At 46.4% G+C, this 15,423-nt stretch overlaps 3 non-coding genes and 22 pseudogenes across 3 annotated transcripts; all 25 read left to right on the forward strand.

Annotated features, from left to right (window-relative positions):
* The first annotated feature begins 177 nt into the window (after positions 1-177).
* LOC148250838 (5S ribosomal RNA) lies at positions 178-296 on the forward strand (annotated as a pseudogene).
* A 1,243-nt stretch (positions 297-1,539) lies between these two features.
* LOC148250839 (5S ribosomal RNA) lies at positions 1,540-1,658 on the forward strand (annotated as a pseudogene).
* A 560-nt stretch (positions 1,659-2,218) lies between these two features.
* On the forward strand, positions 2,219-2,337 carry LOC148250840 (5S ribosomal RNA; annotated as a pseudogene).
* A 559-nt stretch (positions 2,338-2,896) lies between these two features.
* On the forward strand, positions 2,897-3,017 carry LOC148250841 (5S ribosomal RNA; annotated as a pseudogene).
* A 559-nt stretch (positions 3,018-3,576) lies between these two features.
* LOC148250842 (5S ribosomal RNA) lies at positions 3,577-3,693 on the forward strand (annotated as a pseudogene).
* A 203-nt stretch (positions 3,694-3,896) lies between these two features.
* Positions 3,897-4,015, forward strand: LOC148250843 (5S ribosomal RNA; annotated as a pseudogene).
* A 209-nt stretch (positions 4,016-4,224) lies between these two features.
* Positions 4,225-4,343, forward strand: LOC148250844 (5S ribosomal RNA; annotated as a pseudogene).
* Positions 4,344-4,905: 562 nt separating this feature from the next.
* Positions 4,906-5,024, forward strand: LOC148250845 (5S ribosomal RNA; annotated as a pseudogene).
* A 560-nt stretch (positions 5,025-5,584) lies between these two features.
* Positions 5,585-5,702, forward strand: LOC148250846 (5S ribosomal RNA; annotated as a pseudogene).
* A 203-nt stretch (positions 5,703-5,905) lies between these two features.
* On the forward strand, positions 5,906-6,024 carry LOC148250847 (5S ribosomal RNA; annotated as a pseudogene).
* Positions 6,025-6,233: 209 nt separating this feature from the next.
* On the forward strand, positions 6,234-6,352 carry LOC148250848 (5S ribosomal RNA; annotated as a pseudogene).
* A 564-nt stretch (positions 6,353-6,916) lies between these two features.
* LOC148250849 (5S ribosomal RNA) lies at positions 6,917-7,035 on the forward strand (annotated as a pseudogene).
* A 563-nt stretch (positions 7,036-7,598) lies between these two features.
* LOC148250850 (5S ribosomal RNA) lies at positions 7,599-7,717 on the forward strand (annotated as a pseudogene).
* Positions 7,718-7,919: 202 nt separating this feature from the next.
* Positions 7,920-8,038, forward strand: LOC148250851 (5S ribosomal RNA; annotated as a pseudogene).
* A 561-nt stretch (positions 8,039-8,599) lies between these two features.
* On the forward strand, positions 8,600-8,718 carry LOC148250852 (5S ribosomal RNA; annotated as a pseudogene).
* A 209-nt stretch (positions 8,719-8,927) lies between these two features.
* Positions 8,928-9,046, forward strand: LOC148250853 (5S ribosomal RNA; annotated as a pseudogene).
* A 563-nt stretch (positions 9,047-9,609) lies between these two features.
* On the forward strand, positions 9,610-9,728 carry LOC148250854 (5S ribosomal RNA). The gene has a single exon (XR_015814350.1). It is a non-coding gene; the product is annotated as a 5S ribosomal RNA (ribosomal RNA).
* Positions 9,729-10,284: 556 nt separating this feature from the next.
* Positions 10,285-10,403, forward strand: LOC148250855 (5S ribosomal RNA; annotated as a pseudogene).
* A 202-nt stretch (positions 10,404-10,605) lies between these two features.
* LOC148250856 (5S ribosomal RNA) lies at positions 10,606-10,724 on the forward strand (annotated as a pseudogene).
* A 560-nt stretch (positions 10,725-11,284) lies between these two features.
* Positions 11,285-11,403, forward strand: LOC148250857 (5S ribosomal RNA). Its single transcript, XR_015815764.1, has one exon. It is a non-coding gene; the product is annotated as a 5S ribosomal RNA (ribosomal RNA).
* A 204-nt stretch (positions 11,404-11,607) lies between these two features.
* On the forward strand, positions 11,608-11,726 carry LOC148250858 (5S ribosomal RNA; annotated as a pseudogene).
* A 917-nt stretch (positions 11,727-12,643) lies between these two features.
* LOC148250859 (5S ribosomal RNA) lies at positions 12,644-12,762 on the forward strand (annotated as a pseudogene).
* Positions 12,763-12,968: 206 nt separating this feature from the next.
* On the forward strand, positions 12,969-13,087 carry LOC148250860 (5S ribosomal RNA). Its single transcript, XR_015814664.1, has one exon. It is a non-coding gene; the product is annotated as a 5S ribosomal RNA (ribosomal RNA).
* A 558-nt stretch (positions 13,088-13,645) lies between these two features.
* LOC148250861 (5S ribosomal RNA) lies at positions 13,646-13,767 on the forward strand (annotated as a pseudogene).
* Positions 13,768-14,325: 558 nt separating this feature from the next.
* On the forward strand, positions 14,326-14,444 carry LOC148250862 (5S ribosomal RNA; annotated as a pseudogene).
* Positions 14,445-15,423: the final 979 nt, after the last annotated feature.

Below are 15,423 nucleotides of genomic sequence, written 5' to 3' on the forward strand. Positions count from 1 at the left end.
TACGCGCGACTGGAACTAGGGTCTGCTGGTTTATACGCAAATGTGAGTCAAGAAGCAGGGGCATTTTAATCGATATTAGAACGAGAATGAGAGGTGCAGTGTGAATGCACAAGGAAACAATTAACGGGAGGGAGAAGAAAGGAGATGAGTGTATGTATTTGCAGCGCGAAATTAAACAGGTGCGATCATACCAGCACTAAAGCCACGGATCCCATCAGAACTCCGCAGTTAAGTGTGCTTGGGCGAGAGTAGTACTCGAATGGGTGACCACTTGGTAAGCCCTCGTGTTGCACCTATTTTTTTTCGGATGGGTTGTTCGACGTTACACACGAATGGAATTATAAACCGCTAGTTCATTTGCAAAGGTGAGTCACGGTGCCGGGGCATATTACTTGACATTAGAACGAGAAAGAGAGATGTAGAGTGCACGCACAAGGAAACAAATGACGGGAGGGGGGATGGGAGAAGAAAGAGTGTATGTATTTGCAGTGCAGAATGAACCATGAGGGATCATACCAGCAGTAATGCAACGAATTCTATCAGAACTCCGCAGTTAAGGGTGCTTGGGCGAGAAAAGTACTCGGATGGGTGACCTCCGGCGTAGTCCTTATATTTCACCCATTTTCTTGGGAGGTCGTCGTGTTGCACCCATCTTTTTGCAGATGATTCTTTCGACGTTACGCGCGACTTGATTTATGGTCCGCAGGCTTTTTCGCAAATGTGAGTCACGGCGCCGTGGCATTTTACTTGATATTAGAACGAGTACGGGAGGTGCAGTGCAGACGCACAAGGAAACAAATGACGGGAGGAGGAAGAAAAGAGAAGGAGCGTATTTATTTGAAGCGCAAAATTAAACAAGTGGCATCATACCAGCACTAATGCACTGGATCCCATCAGAACTCCGCAGTTAAGTATGCTTTGGCGAAAGTAGTACAATGATGGGTTACCTCCTGGGATGTTCTCGTGTTGCACCCATTTTCTTTTCTTCAGATGTGCCGTTCGACGTTACGCGTGACTTTAATTATGGTCCGCAGATTTATTCGCAAATGCGAGTCACGGCGACGTGGCATTTTACTTGATATTTGAACGAGACCGAGAGGTGCAGTGTGAACGCACAAGGAAACAAATGACGGGAGGAGGATGGAGGGAGAAAAAGTGTATGTATTTGCAGCGCAGAATGAAACATGAGCAATCATACCAGCACCAATGCAAAGGATTCTATCAGAACTCCGCAAGTTAAGGGTGCTTGCGCGAGAGTAGCACTAGGATGGGTGACCACCTGCGAAGTCCTTATATTTCACCCATTTTCTTAGGAAGTCCTCGTGTTACACCCATATTTTTGCAGATGATTCTTTCGACGATACGCGCGACTTGAATTATGGTCCTCAGATTTATTCGCAAATGTGAGTCACGGCACCGTAGCATTTTACTTGATATTAGAACGAGCACGGAAGGTGCAGTGCGCACGCATAAGGAAACAATTGACGGGAGGGGGAAGAAAGGAGAAGGAGTTTATGTATTTGAAGCGCGGAATTAAACTTATGCGATCATACTAGCACTAATGCACCGGATCCCATCAGAACTCCGCAGTTAAGTGTGCTTAGGCGAGAGTAGTACTCGGATGGGTGACCTCCTAGGAAGTCCTCGTGTCGCACCAATTTTTTTCAGACGGGTTGTTCGACGTTACGCACGACTGGAACTAGAGTCCGCTGGTTTATACGCAAATGTGAGTCAAGAAGCAGGGGCATTTTAATCGATATTAGAACGAGAAGGAGAGATGCAGAGTGCACGCACAAGGAAACAAATGACGGGAGGGGGGATGGAGGGAGAAAAAGTGTATGTATTTGCAGCGCAGAATGAAACATGAGCAATCATACCAGCACCAATGCAACGAATTCTATCAGAACTCCGCAAGTTAAGGGTTCTTGGGCGAGAGTAGCACTAGGATGGGTGACCTCCTGCGAAGTCCTTATATTTCACCCATTTTCTTAGGAAGTCCTCGTGTTACACCCATTTTTTTGCAGATGATTCTTTCGACGATACGCGCGACTTGAATTATGGTCCTCAGGTTTATTCGCAAATGTGAGTCACGGCACCGTAGCATTTTACTTGATATTAGAACGAGCACGGGAGGTGCAGTGCGCACGCACAAGGAAACAATTGACGGGAGGGGGAAGAAAGGAGAAGGAGTTTATGTATTTGAAGCGCGGAATTAAACTTATGCAATCATACTAGCACTAATGCACCGGATCCCATCAGAACTCCGCAATTAAGTGTGCTTGGGGGAGAGTAGTACTCGGATGGGTGACCTCCTAGGAAGTTCTCGTGTTGCACTAATTTTTTTTCAGACGGGTTGTTCGACGTTACGCGCGACTGGAACTAGAGTCCGCTGGTTTATACGCAAATGTGAGTCAAAAAGTAGAGGCATTTTAATCGATATTAGAACGAGAAAGAGAGGTGCAGTGTGAACGCACAAGGAAACAATTGATGAGAGGGGGAGGGAAGGAGAAGGAGTATATGTATTTTCAGCACGAAATGAAACAGGTGCGATCATACCAGCACTAATGCAACGGATTCTATCAAAACTCCGTAGGTAAGGGTGCTTGGGCGAGAGTAGTACTAGCATGGGTTACCTCCTGCGAAGTCCTTATATTTTACCCATTTTCTTGTGAAGTTCTCGTGTCGCACCAATTTTTTTTCAGACGGGTCGTTCGACGTTACGCGCGTCTGGAACTAGGGTCCGCTGGTTTATACGCAAATTTAAGTCAACAAGCAGGGGCATTTTAATCGATATTAGAACGAGAATGAGAGGTGAAGTGTGAACGCACTAGGAAACAAATGACGGGAGGGGGAAGAAAGGAGAAGGAGTGTATGTATTTGCAGCGCGAAATTAAACAGGTGCGATCATACCAGCACTAAAGCTCCGGATCCCATCAGAACTCCGCAGTTAAGTGTGCTTGGGCTAGGGTAGTACTCGGATGGGGGACCACTTGAGAAGCCCTCGTGTGTTGCACCAATTTTTTTCGGATGGGTTGTTCGACGTTACGCGCGAATGGAATTATAAACCACTGGTTCATTTGCAAAGGTGAGTCATGGTGCCGGGGAATATTACTTGATATTAGAACGAGAAAGAGAGATGCAGAGTGCACGGACAAGGAAACAAATGACGGGAGGGGAGATGGGAGGAGAAAGAGTGTATGTATTTGCAGTGCAGAATGAAACATGAGGGATCATACCAGCACTAATGCAACGAATTCTATCAGAACTCCGCAGTTAAGGGTGCTTCGGCGAGAAAAGTACTCGGATGGGTGACCTCCTGCGAAGTCCTTATATTTCACGCATTTTCTTGGGAGGTCGTCGTGTTGCACCCATCTTTTTGCAGATGATTCTTTCGACGTTACACGCGACTTGATTTATGGTCCGCAGGTTTATTCGCAAATGTGAGTCACGGCACCGTGGCATTTTAGTTGATATTAGAACGAGTACGGGAGGAGCAGAGCGAACGCACAAGGAAACAAACGACGGGAGAATGAAGAAAAAAGAAGGAGTGTATGTATTTGAAGCGCAAAATTAAACAAGTGGCATCATACCAGCACTAATGCACTGGATCCCATCAGAACTCTGCAGTTAAGTGTGCATGGGCGAGAGTAGTACTCGAATGGGTGACCTCTTGGGAAGTCCTCGTATCACAACAATTTTTTTTCAGATGGGTTGTTCGACGTTACGCGCGACAGGAACTATGGTCCGCTGGTTTATACGCAAATGTGAGTCAAGAATCATGGGCATTTTAATCGATATTAGAACGAGAAGGAGAGGTGCAGTGTGAACGCACAAGGAAACAAATCATGGGAGGGAGGGAGGGAAGGAGTGTATGTATTTTCAGCACGAAATTAAACAGGTGCGGTCACACCAGCACAAATGCACCGGATCCCATCAAAACTCCGCAGTTAAGTGTGCTTTGGCGAAAGTAGTACAATGATGGGTTACCTCCTGGGAAGTTCTCGTGTTGCACCCATTTTCTTCTTTTCAGATGTCCCGTTCGACGTTACGCGCGACTTTAATTATGGTCCGCAGATTTATTCGCAAATGTGAGTCACGGCGCCGTGGCATTTTACATGATATTTGAACGACAACGAGAGGTGCAGTGCGCACGCACAAGGAAACAAATGACGGGAGGGGGAAGAAAGGAGAAGGAGTTTATGTATTTGCAGCGCAAAATTAAACATGTGCGATCATACCAGCACTAATGCACCGGATCCCATCAGAACTCCGCAGTTAAGTTTGCTTGGGCGAGAGTAGTACTCGGATGGGTGACCTCCTGGGAAGTCCTCGTGTCGCATTAATTTTTTTTCAGACGGGTCGTTCGACGTTACGCGCGACTAGAACTAGGGTCCACTGGTTAATACGCAAATGTGAGTCAAGAAGCAGGGGCATTTTAATCGATATTAGAACGAGAAGGAGAGATGCAGAGTGCACGCACAAGGAAACAAATGACGGGAGGGGGGATGGAGGGAGAAAAAGTGCATGTATTTGCAGCGCAGAATGAAACATGAGCAATCATACCAGCACGAATGCAACGGATTTTATCAAAAATCCACAAGTTAAGGGTGCTTGAGCGAGAGTAGCACTAGGATGGGTGACCTCCTGCGAAGTCCTTATATTTCACCCATTTTCTTAGGAAGTTTTCTTGTTGCACCCATTTTTTTTGCAGATGATTCTTTCGACGATACGCGCGACTTGAATTATGGTCCTCAGGTTTATTCGCAAATGTGAGTCACAGCACCGTAGCATTTTACTTGATATTTGAACGAGCACGGGAGGTGCAGTGCGCACGCACAAGGAAACAAATGATGGGAGGGGGAAGAAAGGAGAAGGAGTTTATGTATTTGCAGCGCGAAATTAAACGGGTGCGATCATACCAGTACTAATGCACTGGATCCCATCAGAACTCCGCAGTTAAGTGTGCTTGGGCGAGAGTAGAACTCAGATGGGTGACCTCTTGGGAAGTCCTCGTGTCGCACCAATTTTTTTTCAGACGGGTCGTTCGATGTTACGCGCGACTGGAACTAGGGTTCGCTGGTTTATACGCAAATGTGAGTCAAGAAGCAGGGGCATTTTAAACGATATTAGAACGAGAAGTAGAGGTGCAGTGTGAACGCACAAGGAAACAATTGATGGGAGGGGGAGGGAAGGAGAAAAAGTGTATGTATTTGCAGCGCAGAATGAAACAGGTGCGATCATACCAGCACTAATGCAACGGATTCTATCAGAACTCCGTAGGTAAGGGTGTTTGGGCGAGAGTAGTAATAGCATGGGTTACCTCCTGCGAAGTCCATATATTTCACCCATTTTCTTGTGAAGTCCTCGTGTTGCACCTATTTTTTTGCAGATGATTCTTTCGACGTTACGTGCGACTTGAATTATGGTCCTCAGGTTTATACGCAAATGTGAGTCACAGCGCTGTAGCATTTTACTTGATATTAGAACGAGTACGGGAGGTGCAGTGCGCACGCACAAGGAAACAAATGACGGGATGAGGAAGAAAAGAGAATGAGTGTATGTATTTGAAGCGCAAAATTAAACAAGTGGCATCATACCAGCACTACTGCACTGGATCCCATCAGAACTCTGCAGTTAAGTGTGCTTGGGCGAGAGTAGTACTCGGATGGGTGACCTCTTGGTAAGTCCTTGTATCGCAACAATTTTTTTTCAGATGGGTCATTCGACGTTAGGCGCGACTGGAACTATGGTCCGCTGGTTTATACAAAAATGTGAGTCAAGAATCAGGGGCATTTTAATCGATATTAGAACGAGAAGGAGAGGTGCAGTGTGAACGCACAAGGAAACAAATGATGGGAGGGGGGAGGGAAGAAGGAGTGTATGTATTTTCAGCACGAAATTAAGCAGGTGCGGTCACGCTAGCACAAATGCACCGGATCCCATCAGAACTCCGCAGTTAAGTGTGCTTTGGCGAAAGTAGTACAATGATGGGTTACCTCCTGGGAGGTTTTCGTGTTGAACCCATTTTCTTTTTTTCAGATGTGCCGTTCGACGTTACGCGCAACTTTAATTATGTTCCGCAGATTTATTCGCAAATGTGAGTCACGACGCCGTGGCATTTTACTTGATATTTGAACGAGAACGAGAGGTACAGTGGGCACGCACAAGGAAATAAATGACGGGAGGGGGAAGAAAGGATAAGGAGTTTATGTATTTGCAGCGCGAAATTAAACAGGTGCAATCATACCATCACTAATGCACCGGATCCCATCAGAACTCTGTAGTTAAGTGTGCTTGCGCGGGAGTAGTACTCGGATGGGTGACCTCCTGGGAAGTCCTCGTGTCGCACTAATTTTTTTTTTTCAGACGGATCGTTCGACGTTACGTGCGACTGGAACTAGGGTCCACTGATTTATATGCAAATGTGAGTCAAGAAGCAGGGGCATTTTAATCGATATTAAAACGAGAAGGAGAGATGTGGAGTGCACGCACAAGGAAACAAATAACGGGAGGGGGGATGGAGGGAGAAAAAGTGTATGTATTTGAAGGGCAGAATGAAACATTAGCAATCATACCAGCACCAATGCAACGGATTCTATCAGAACTCCGCAAGTTAAGGATGCTTGGGCGAGAGTAGCACTAGGATGGGTGACCTCCTGCGAAGTCCTTATATTTCAACCATTTTCTTAGGAAGTTCTCATGTTGCACCCATTTTTTTGCAGATGATTCTTTCGACGATACGCGCGACTTGAATTATGGTCCTCAGGTTTATTCGCAAATGTGAGTCACGGCACCGTAGCATTTTACTTGATATTAGAATTAGCACGGGAGGTGCAGTGCGCACGAACAAGGAAACAAATGACGGGAGAGGGAAGAAAGGAAAAGGAGTTTATGTATTTGCAGCGCTGAATTGAACGGGTGCGATCATACCAGCACTAATGCACCGGATCCCATCAGAACTCTGCAGTTAAGTGTGCTTGGGCGTGAGTAGTACTCGCATAGGTGACCTCCTGGGAAGTCCTCGTGTCGCACTAATTTTTTTTTTCAGACGAGTCGTTCGACGTTACGCACGACTGGAACTAGGGTCCACTGGTTTATACGCAAATGTGAGTCAAGAAGCAGGGGCATTTTAATCAATATTAGAACGAGAAAAAGAGATGCAGAGTGCACGCACAAAGAAACAAATGACGGGAGGGGAGATGGAGGGAGAAAAAGTGTATGTATTTGCAGTGCAAAATGAAACATGAGCAATCATACCAGCACCAATGCAACGGATTCTATCAGAACTCCACAAGTTAAGGGTGCTTGGGCGAGAGTAGCACTAGGATGGGTGACCTCCTGCGAAGTCCATATCTTTCAGCCATTTTCTTAGGAAGTCCTCGTGTTGCACCCATTTTTTTGTAGATGATTCTTTCGACGATACGCGCGACTTGAATTATGGTCCTCAGGTTTATGCGCAAATGTGAGTAAAGGCGCTGTAGCATTTTACTTGATATTAGAACGAGAACGGGAGGTTTAGCGCGCACGAACAAGGAAACAAATGACGGGAGGGGGAAGAAAAGAGAAGGAGTGTATGTATTTGCAGCGCGAAAGTAAACAGGTGCGATCATACCATCACTAAAGCCACGGATCCCATCAGAACTCCGCAGTTTAGTGTGCTTGGGCGAGATTTGTACTCGGATGGTTGACCTCCTGGGAAGTCCTCGTGTCACACCAATTTTTTTTCAGACTGGTCGTTCGACGTTACGCGCGTCTAGAACTAGGGTCCGCTGGTTTATACGCAAATGTGAGTCAAGAAGCAGGGGCATTTTAATCTATTTTAGAACGAGAATGAGACGTGAAGTGTGAACGCACAAGGAAACAAATGACGGGAGGGGGAAGAAAGGAGGAGTGTATGTATTTGCAGCGCGAAATTACAGAGGTGCAATCATACCAGCACTAAAGCCCCGGATCTCATCAAAACTCCGCAGTTAAGTGTGCTTGGGCGAGAGTAGTACTCATATGGGTGACCACCTGGGAAGCCCTCGTGTTGCACCTATTTTTTTTCGGATGGGTTGTTCGACGTTACGCGCGAATGGAATTATAAACAGCTGGATCATTTGCAAAGGTGAGTCACGGTGCCGGGGCATATTACTTGATATTAGAATGAGAAAGAGAGATGCAAAGTGCACGCACAAGGAAACAAATGACGGGAGAGGGGATGGAGGGAGAAAAAGTGTATGTATTTGCAGCGCAGAATGAAACATGAGCAATCATACCAGCACCAATGCAACGGATTCTATCAGAACTCCGCAAGTTAAGGGTGCTTGGGCGAGAGAAGCACTAGGATTGGTGACCTCCTGCAAAGTCCTTATATTTCACCCATTTTCTTATGAAGTCCTCGTGTTGCACCCATTGTTTTGCAGATGATTGTTTCGACGATACGCGCGACTTGAATTATGATCCTCAGGTTTATTCGCAAATGTGAGTCACGGCACCGTAGCATTTTACTTGATATTAGAACGAGCACGGGAGGTGCAGTGCGCACGCACAAGGAAACAAATGATAGGAGGGGGAAGAAAGGAGAAGGAGTCTATGTATTTACAGCGCGGAATTAAACGGGTGCGATCATACCAGCACAAATGCAACGGATCCCATCAGAACTCCGCAGTTAAGTGTGCTTTGGCGAAAGTAGTACAATGATGGGTTACGTCCTGGGAAGTTCTCATGTTGCACCCATTTTCTTTTTTTCAGATGTGCCGTTCGACGTTACGCGCGACTTTAATTATGGTCCGCAGATTTATTCGCAAATGTGAGTCACCTCGCCGTGGTATTTTACTTGATATTTGAACGAGAACGAGAGGTGCAGTGCGCACGCACAAGGAAACAAATGACAGGAGGGGGAAGAAAGGAGAAGGAGTTTATGTATTTGCAGCGCGAAATTAAATAGGTTCGATCATACTAGCACTAATGCACCGGATCCCATCAGAATTCTGCAGTTAAGTGTGCTTGGGAGAGAGTAGTGCTCGGATGGGTGACCTCCTGGGAAGTCCTCTTGTCGCACTAATTTTTTTTTTGAGACAGGTCGTTCGACGTTACGCGCGACTGGAACTAGAGTCCACTGGTTTATACGCAAATGTGAGTCCAGAAGCAGGGGCATTTTAATCGATATTAGAACGAGAAAGAGAGATGCAGAGTGCACGCACAAGGAAACAAATGACGGGAGGGGGGATGGAGGGAGAAAAAGTGTATGTATTTGCAGTGCAAAATGAAACATAAGCAATCATACCAGCACCAATGCAACGGATTCTATCAGAACTCCGCAAGTTAAGGGTGCTTGGGCGAGTGTAGCACTAGGATGGGTGACCTCCTGCGAAGTCCTTATATTTCACCCATTTTCTTAGGAAGTTCTCGTGTTGCACCCATTTTTTTGCAGATGATTTTTTCGACGATACGCGCAACTTGAGTTATGGTCCTCAGGTTTATTCGCAAATGTGAGTCACGACACCGTAGCATTTTACTTGATATTAGAACGAGCACGGGAGGTGCAGTGCGCACGCACAAGGAAACAAATGACGGGAGGGGGAAGAAAGGAGAAGGAGTTTATGTATTTGCAGCGCGAAATTAAACGGGTGCGATCATACCAGCACTAATGCACCGGATCCCATCAGAACTCCGCAGTTAAGTGTGCTTGGGCGAGATTAGTACTCGGATGGTTGACCTCCTGGGAAGTCCTCGTGTCGCACCAATTTTTTTTCAGACTGGTCGTCCGACGTTTCGCGCGTCTGGAACTAGGGTCCGCTGGTTTATACGCAAATGTGAGTCAAGAAGCAGGGGCATTTTAATCGATATTAGAACGAGAATGAGAGGTGAAGTGTGAACGCACAAGGAAACAAATGACGGGAGGGGGAAGAAAGGAGGAGTGTATGTATTTGTAGCGCGAAATTAAAGAGGTGCGATCATACCAGCACTAATGCAACGGATTCTATCAGAACTCCGTAGGTAAGGGTGCTTTGGCGAGAGTAGTACTAGCATGGGTTACTTCCTGCGAAGTCCTTATATTTCACCCACTTTCTTGTGAAGTCCTCATGTTGCACCCATTTTTTTTCAGATGATTCTTTCGACGTTACGCGCGACTTGAATTATGGTCCTCAGGTTTATTCGCAAATGTGAGTCACGGCGCTGTAGCATTTTACTTGATATTAGAACGAGAACGGGAGGTGCAGCGTGCACGCACAAGGAAACAAATGACGGGAGGGGGATGAAAGGAGAAGTAGTGTATGTATTTGCAGCGCGAAACTAAACTGGTGAGATCATACCAGCACTAAAGCCCCGGATCCCATCAGAAGTCCGCAGTTAAGTGTGCTTGGGCGAGATTAGTACTCGGATGGTTGACCTCCTGGGAAGTCCTCGTGTCGCACCAATTTTTTTTCAGACTGGTCGTTCGACATTACGCGTGTCTGGAACTAGGGTCCGCCGGTTTATATGCAAATGTGAGTCAAGAAGCAGGGGCATTTTAATCGATATTAGAACGAGAATGAGAGGTGAAGTGTGAACGCACAAGGAAACAAATGACGGGAGGGGGAAGAAAGGAGGAGTGTATGTATTTGCGGCGCGAAATTAAAGAGGTGCGATCATACCAGCACTAAAGCCCCGGATCCCATCAGAACTCCACAGTTAAGTGTGCGTGGGCGAGAGTAGTACTTGGATGGGTGACTACCTGGGAAGCCCTCGTGTTGCACCTCTGTTTTTTCGGATGGGTTGTTCGACGTTACGCGCGAATGGAATTATAAACTGCTGGCTCATTTGCAAAGGTGAGTCACGTTGCCGGGGCATATTACTTGATATTAGAACGAGAAAGAGAGATGCAGAGTGCACGCACAAGGAAACAAATGATGGGAGGGGGGATGGGAGGAGAAAGAGTGTGTGTATTTGCAGCGCAGAATGAAACATGAGGGATCATACCAGCACTAATGCAACGGATTCTATCAGAACTCCGCAGTTAAGGGTGCTTGGGCGAGAAAAGTACTCAGATGGGTGACCTCCTGCGAAGTCCTTATATTTCACCCATTTTCTTATGAAGTACTCGTGTTGCACCCATTTTTTTACAGATGATTCTTTCGATGATACGCGCCACTTGAATTATGGTCCTCAGGTTTATTCGCAAATGTGAGTCACGACACCGTAGTATTTTACTTGATATTAGAACGAGCACTGGAGGTGCAGTGCGCACGTACAAGGAAACAAATGACGGGAGGGGAAAGAAAGGAGAAGGAGTTTATGTATTTGTAGCGCGAAATTAAATGGGTGCGATCATACCAGCACTAATGCACCAGATCCCATCAGAACTCTGCAGTTAAGTGTGCTTGGGCGAGAGTAGTACTCGGATGGGTGACCTCATGGGAAGTCCTCGTGTCGCACCAATTTTTTTTCAGACGGGTCGTTCGACGTTACTCGCGACTGGAACTATGCTCCGCTGGTTTATACACAAATGTGAGTCAAGAATCAGGGGCATTTTAATCGATATTAGAACGAGAAGGAGAGGTGCAGTGTGAACGCACAAGGAAACAAATGATGGGAAGGGGGGAGGGAAGAAGGAGTGTATGTATTTTCAGCACGAAATTAAACAGGTGCGGTCACACCAGCACAAATGCACTGGATCCCATCAGAACTCCGCAGTTAAGTGTGCTTTGGCGAAAGTAGTACAATGATGGGTTACCTCCTGGGAAGTTCTCGTGTTGCACCCATTTTCTTTTTTTCAGATGTGCCGTTCGACGTTACGCGCGACTTTAATTATGGTCCGCAGATTTATTCACAAATGTGAGTCACGGCGCCGTGGCATTTTACTTGATATTTGAACGAGAACGAGAGGGGCAGTGCGCACGCACAAGGAAAAAAATCACGGGAGGGGGAAGAAAGGAGAAGGAGTTTATGTATTTGCAGCGCGAAATGAAATAGGTGCGATCATACTAGCACTAATGCAACGGATTCTATCAGAACTCCGTAGGTAAGGGTGCTTGGGCGAGAGTAGTACTAGCATGGGTTACCTCCTGGGAAGTCCTTATATTTCACCCATTTTCTTGTGAAGTCCTCGTGTTGCACCCATTTTTTTGCAGATGATTCTTTCGACGTTACGCGCGACTTGAATTATGGTCCTCAGGTTTATTCGCAAATGTGAGTCACGGCGCTGTACCATTTTACTTGATATTAGAACGAGAACGGGAGGTGCAGTGCGCACGCACAAGGAAACAAATTACGGGAGGGGGAAGAAAGGAGAAGGAGTTTATGTATATGCAGGGCGAAATAAAACAGGTGCGATCATACCAGCACTAATGCAACGGATTCTATCAGAACTCCGTAGGTAAGGGTGCTTTGGCGAGAGTAGTACTAGCATGGGTTACCTCCTGGGAAGTCCTTATATTTCACCCATTTTCTTGTGAAGTCCTCATGTTGCACCCATTTTTTTGCAGATGATTCTTTCGACGATACGTGCGACTTGAATTATGGTCCTCAGGTTTATTTGCAAATGTGAGTCACGGCACCGTAGCAATTTACTTGATATTAGAACGAGCACGGAAGGTGCAGTGCGCACGCACAAGGAAACAAATGGCGGGAGGGGGAAGAAAGGGGAAGGAGTTTATGTATTTGCAGCGCGAAGTTGAACGGGTGCAATCATACCACCACTAATGCACCGGATCCCATCAGAACTCCAGAGTTAAGTGTGCTTGGGCGAGAGTAGTACTCGGATAGGTGACCTCCTGGGAAGTCCTCGTGTCGCAACAATTTTTTTTTCAGACGGGTCGTTCGACGTTACGCGCGACTGGAACTAGGGTCCGCTGGTTTATACGCAAATATGAGTCAAGAAGCAGGGGCATTTTAATCGATATTAGAACGAGAATGAGAGGTGCAGTGTGAATGCACAAGGAAACAATTGACGGGAGGGGGAAGAAAAGAGAAGGAGTGTATTTATTTGCAGCGCGAAATTAAACAGGTGCGATCATACCAGCATTAAAGCCCCGGATCCCATCAGAACTCCGCAGTTAAGTATGCTTGGGCGAGAGTCGTACTCAGATGGGTGACCACTTGGGAAGCCCTCGTGTTGCACCTATTTTTTTTCGGATGGGTTGTTCGACGTTACGCGCGAATGAAATTATAAAACCGCTGGTTCATTTGCAAAGGTGAGTCACGGTGCCAGGGCATATTTCTTGATATTATAACGAGTACGGGAGGTGCAGTGCGCACGAACAAGGAAACAAATGACGGGAGGGGGGATGGGAGGAGAAAGAGTGTATGTATTTTCAGTGCAGAATGATACATGAGGGATCATACCAGCACTAATGCAACGAATTCTATCAGACCTCGGCAGTTAAGGGTGCTTGGGCGAGAAAAGTACTCGGATGGGCGACCTTCTGCGAAGTCCTTATATTTCACCCATTTTCTTGGGAGGTCCTCGTGTTGCACCCATCTTTTTGCAGATGATTCTTACGACGTTACGCGTGACTTGATTTATGGTCCGCAGGTTTATTCGCAAATGTGAGTCACGGCGCCGTAACATTTTACTTGATATTAGAACGAGTACGGGAGGTGCAGTGCGCACGCATAAGGAAACAAATAACGGGAGGAGGAAGAAAAGAGGAGTGTATGTATTTGCAGCGCGGAATTAAACAGTTGCTATCATACCAGCACTAATGCACCGGATCCCATCAGAACTCCGCAGTGAAGTGTGCTTGGGCGAGATTAGTACTCGGATGGGTGACCTCCTGGGAAGTCCTCGTGTCACACCAATTTTTTTTCAGACGGGTCGTTCGACGTTACGCGCGTCTGAAACTAGGGTCTGCTGGTTTATATGCAAATGTGAGTCAAGAAGCAGGGGCATTTTAATCGATATTCGAACGAGAAGGAGAGATGCAGAGTGCACGCACAAAGAAACAAATGACGGGAGGGGGGATGGAGGGAGAAAAAGTGTATGTATTTGTAGTGCAGAATGAAACATGAGCAATCATACCAGCACCAATGCAACGGATTCTATCAAAACTCCGCAAGTTAAGGGTGCTTGGGCGAGAGTAGCACTAGGATGGGTGACCTCCTGCGAAGTCCTTATATTTCACCCATTTTCTTAGGAAGTCCTCGTGTTGCACCCATTTTTTTGCAGATGATTCTTTCGACGATACGCGCGACTTGAATTATGGTCCTCAGGTTTATTCGCAAATGTGAGTCTCGGCACCGTAGCATTTTACTTGATATTAGAATGAGCACGGGAGGTGCAGTGCGCACGCACAAGGAAACAAATGACGGGAGGGGGAAGAAAGGAGAAGGAATATATGTATTTGCAGCGCAAAATTAAACGGGTGCGATCATACCAGCATTAATGCACCGGATCCCATCAGAACTCCGCAGTTAAGTGTGATTGGGAGAGAGTAGTACTCGGATGGGTGACCTCCTGGGAAGTCCTCGTGTCGCACCAATTTATTTTCAGACGGATCGTTCGATGTTACGCGCGACTGGAAATAGGGTCCGCTGGTTTATACGCAAATGTGAGTCAAGAAGCAGGGGCATTTTAATCGATATTAGAACGAGAATGAGAGGTGCAGTGTGAACGCACAAGGAAACAATTGATAGGAGGGGGAGGGAAGGAGAAGGAGTGTATGTATTTTCAGCACGAAATGAAACAGGTGCGATCATACCCGCACTAATGCAACGGATTCTATCAGAACTCCGTAGGTAAGGGTGCTTGGGCGAGAGTAGTACTAGCATGGGTTACCTCCTGCGAAGTCCTTATATTTCACCCATTTTCTTGTGAAGTCCTCGTTTTGCACCCATTTTTTTGCAGATGATTCTTTCGACGTTACGCGCGACTTGAATTATGGTCCTCAGGTTTATTCGCAAATGTGAGTCAAGAAGCAGGGGCATTTTAATCGATATTAGAACGAGAACGGGAGGTGCAATGTGAACGCACAAGGAAACAATTGACGGGAGGGGGAATGGAGGGAGAAAAAGTGTATGTATTTGCAGCGCAGAATAAAACATGAGAAATCATACCAGCACCAATGCAACAGATTCTATCAGAACTCCGCAAGTTAAGGGTTCTTGGGCGAGAGTAGCACTAGGATGGATGACCTCCTGCGAAGTCCTTATATTTCACCCATTTTCTTGTAAAGTCCTCGTGTTGCACCCATTTTTTTGCAGATGATTCTTTCGACGTTACGCGCGACTTGAATTATGGTCCTCAGGTTTATTCGCAAATGTGAGTCAAGAAGCAGGGGCATTTTAATCGATATTAGAACGAGAACGGGAGGTGCAATGTGAACGCACAAGGAAACAATTGACGGGAGGGGGAATGGAGGGAGAAAAAGTGTATGTATTTGCAGCGCAGAATAAAACATGAGAAATCATACCAGCACCAATGCAACAGATTCTATCAGAACTCCGCAAGTTAAGGGTTCT

Source organism: Carica papaya, chromosome 8 (genome assembly GCF_054855325.1).
Source record: "Carica papaya isolate Zhongbai chromosome 8, ASM5485532v1, whole genome shotgun sequence".
Lineage (NCBI taxonomy): Eukaryota > Viridiplantae > Streptophyta > Magnoliopsida > Brassicales > Caricaceae > Carica > Carica papaya.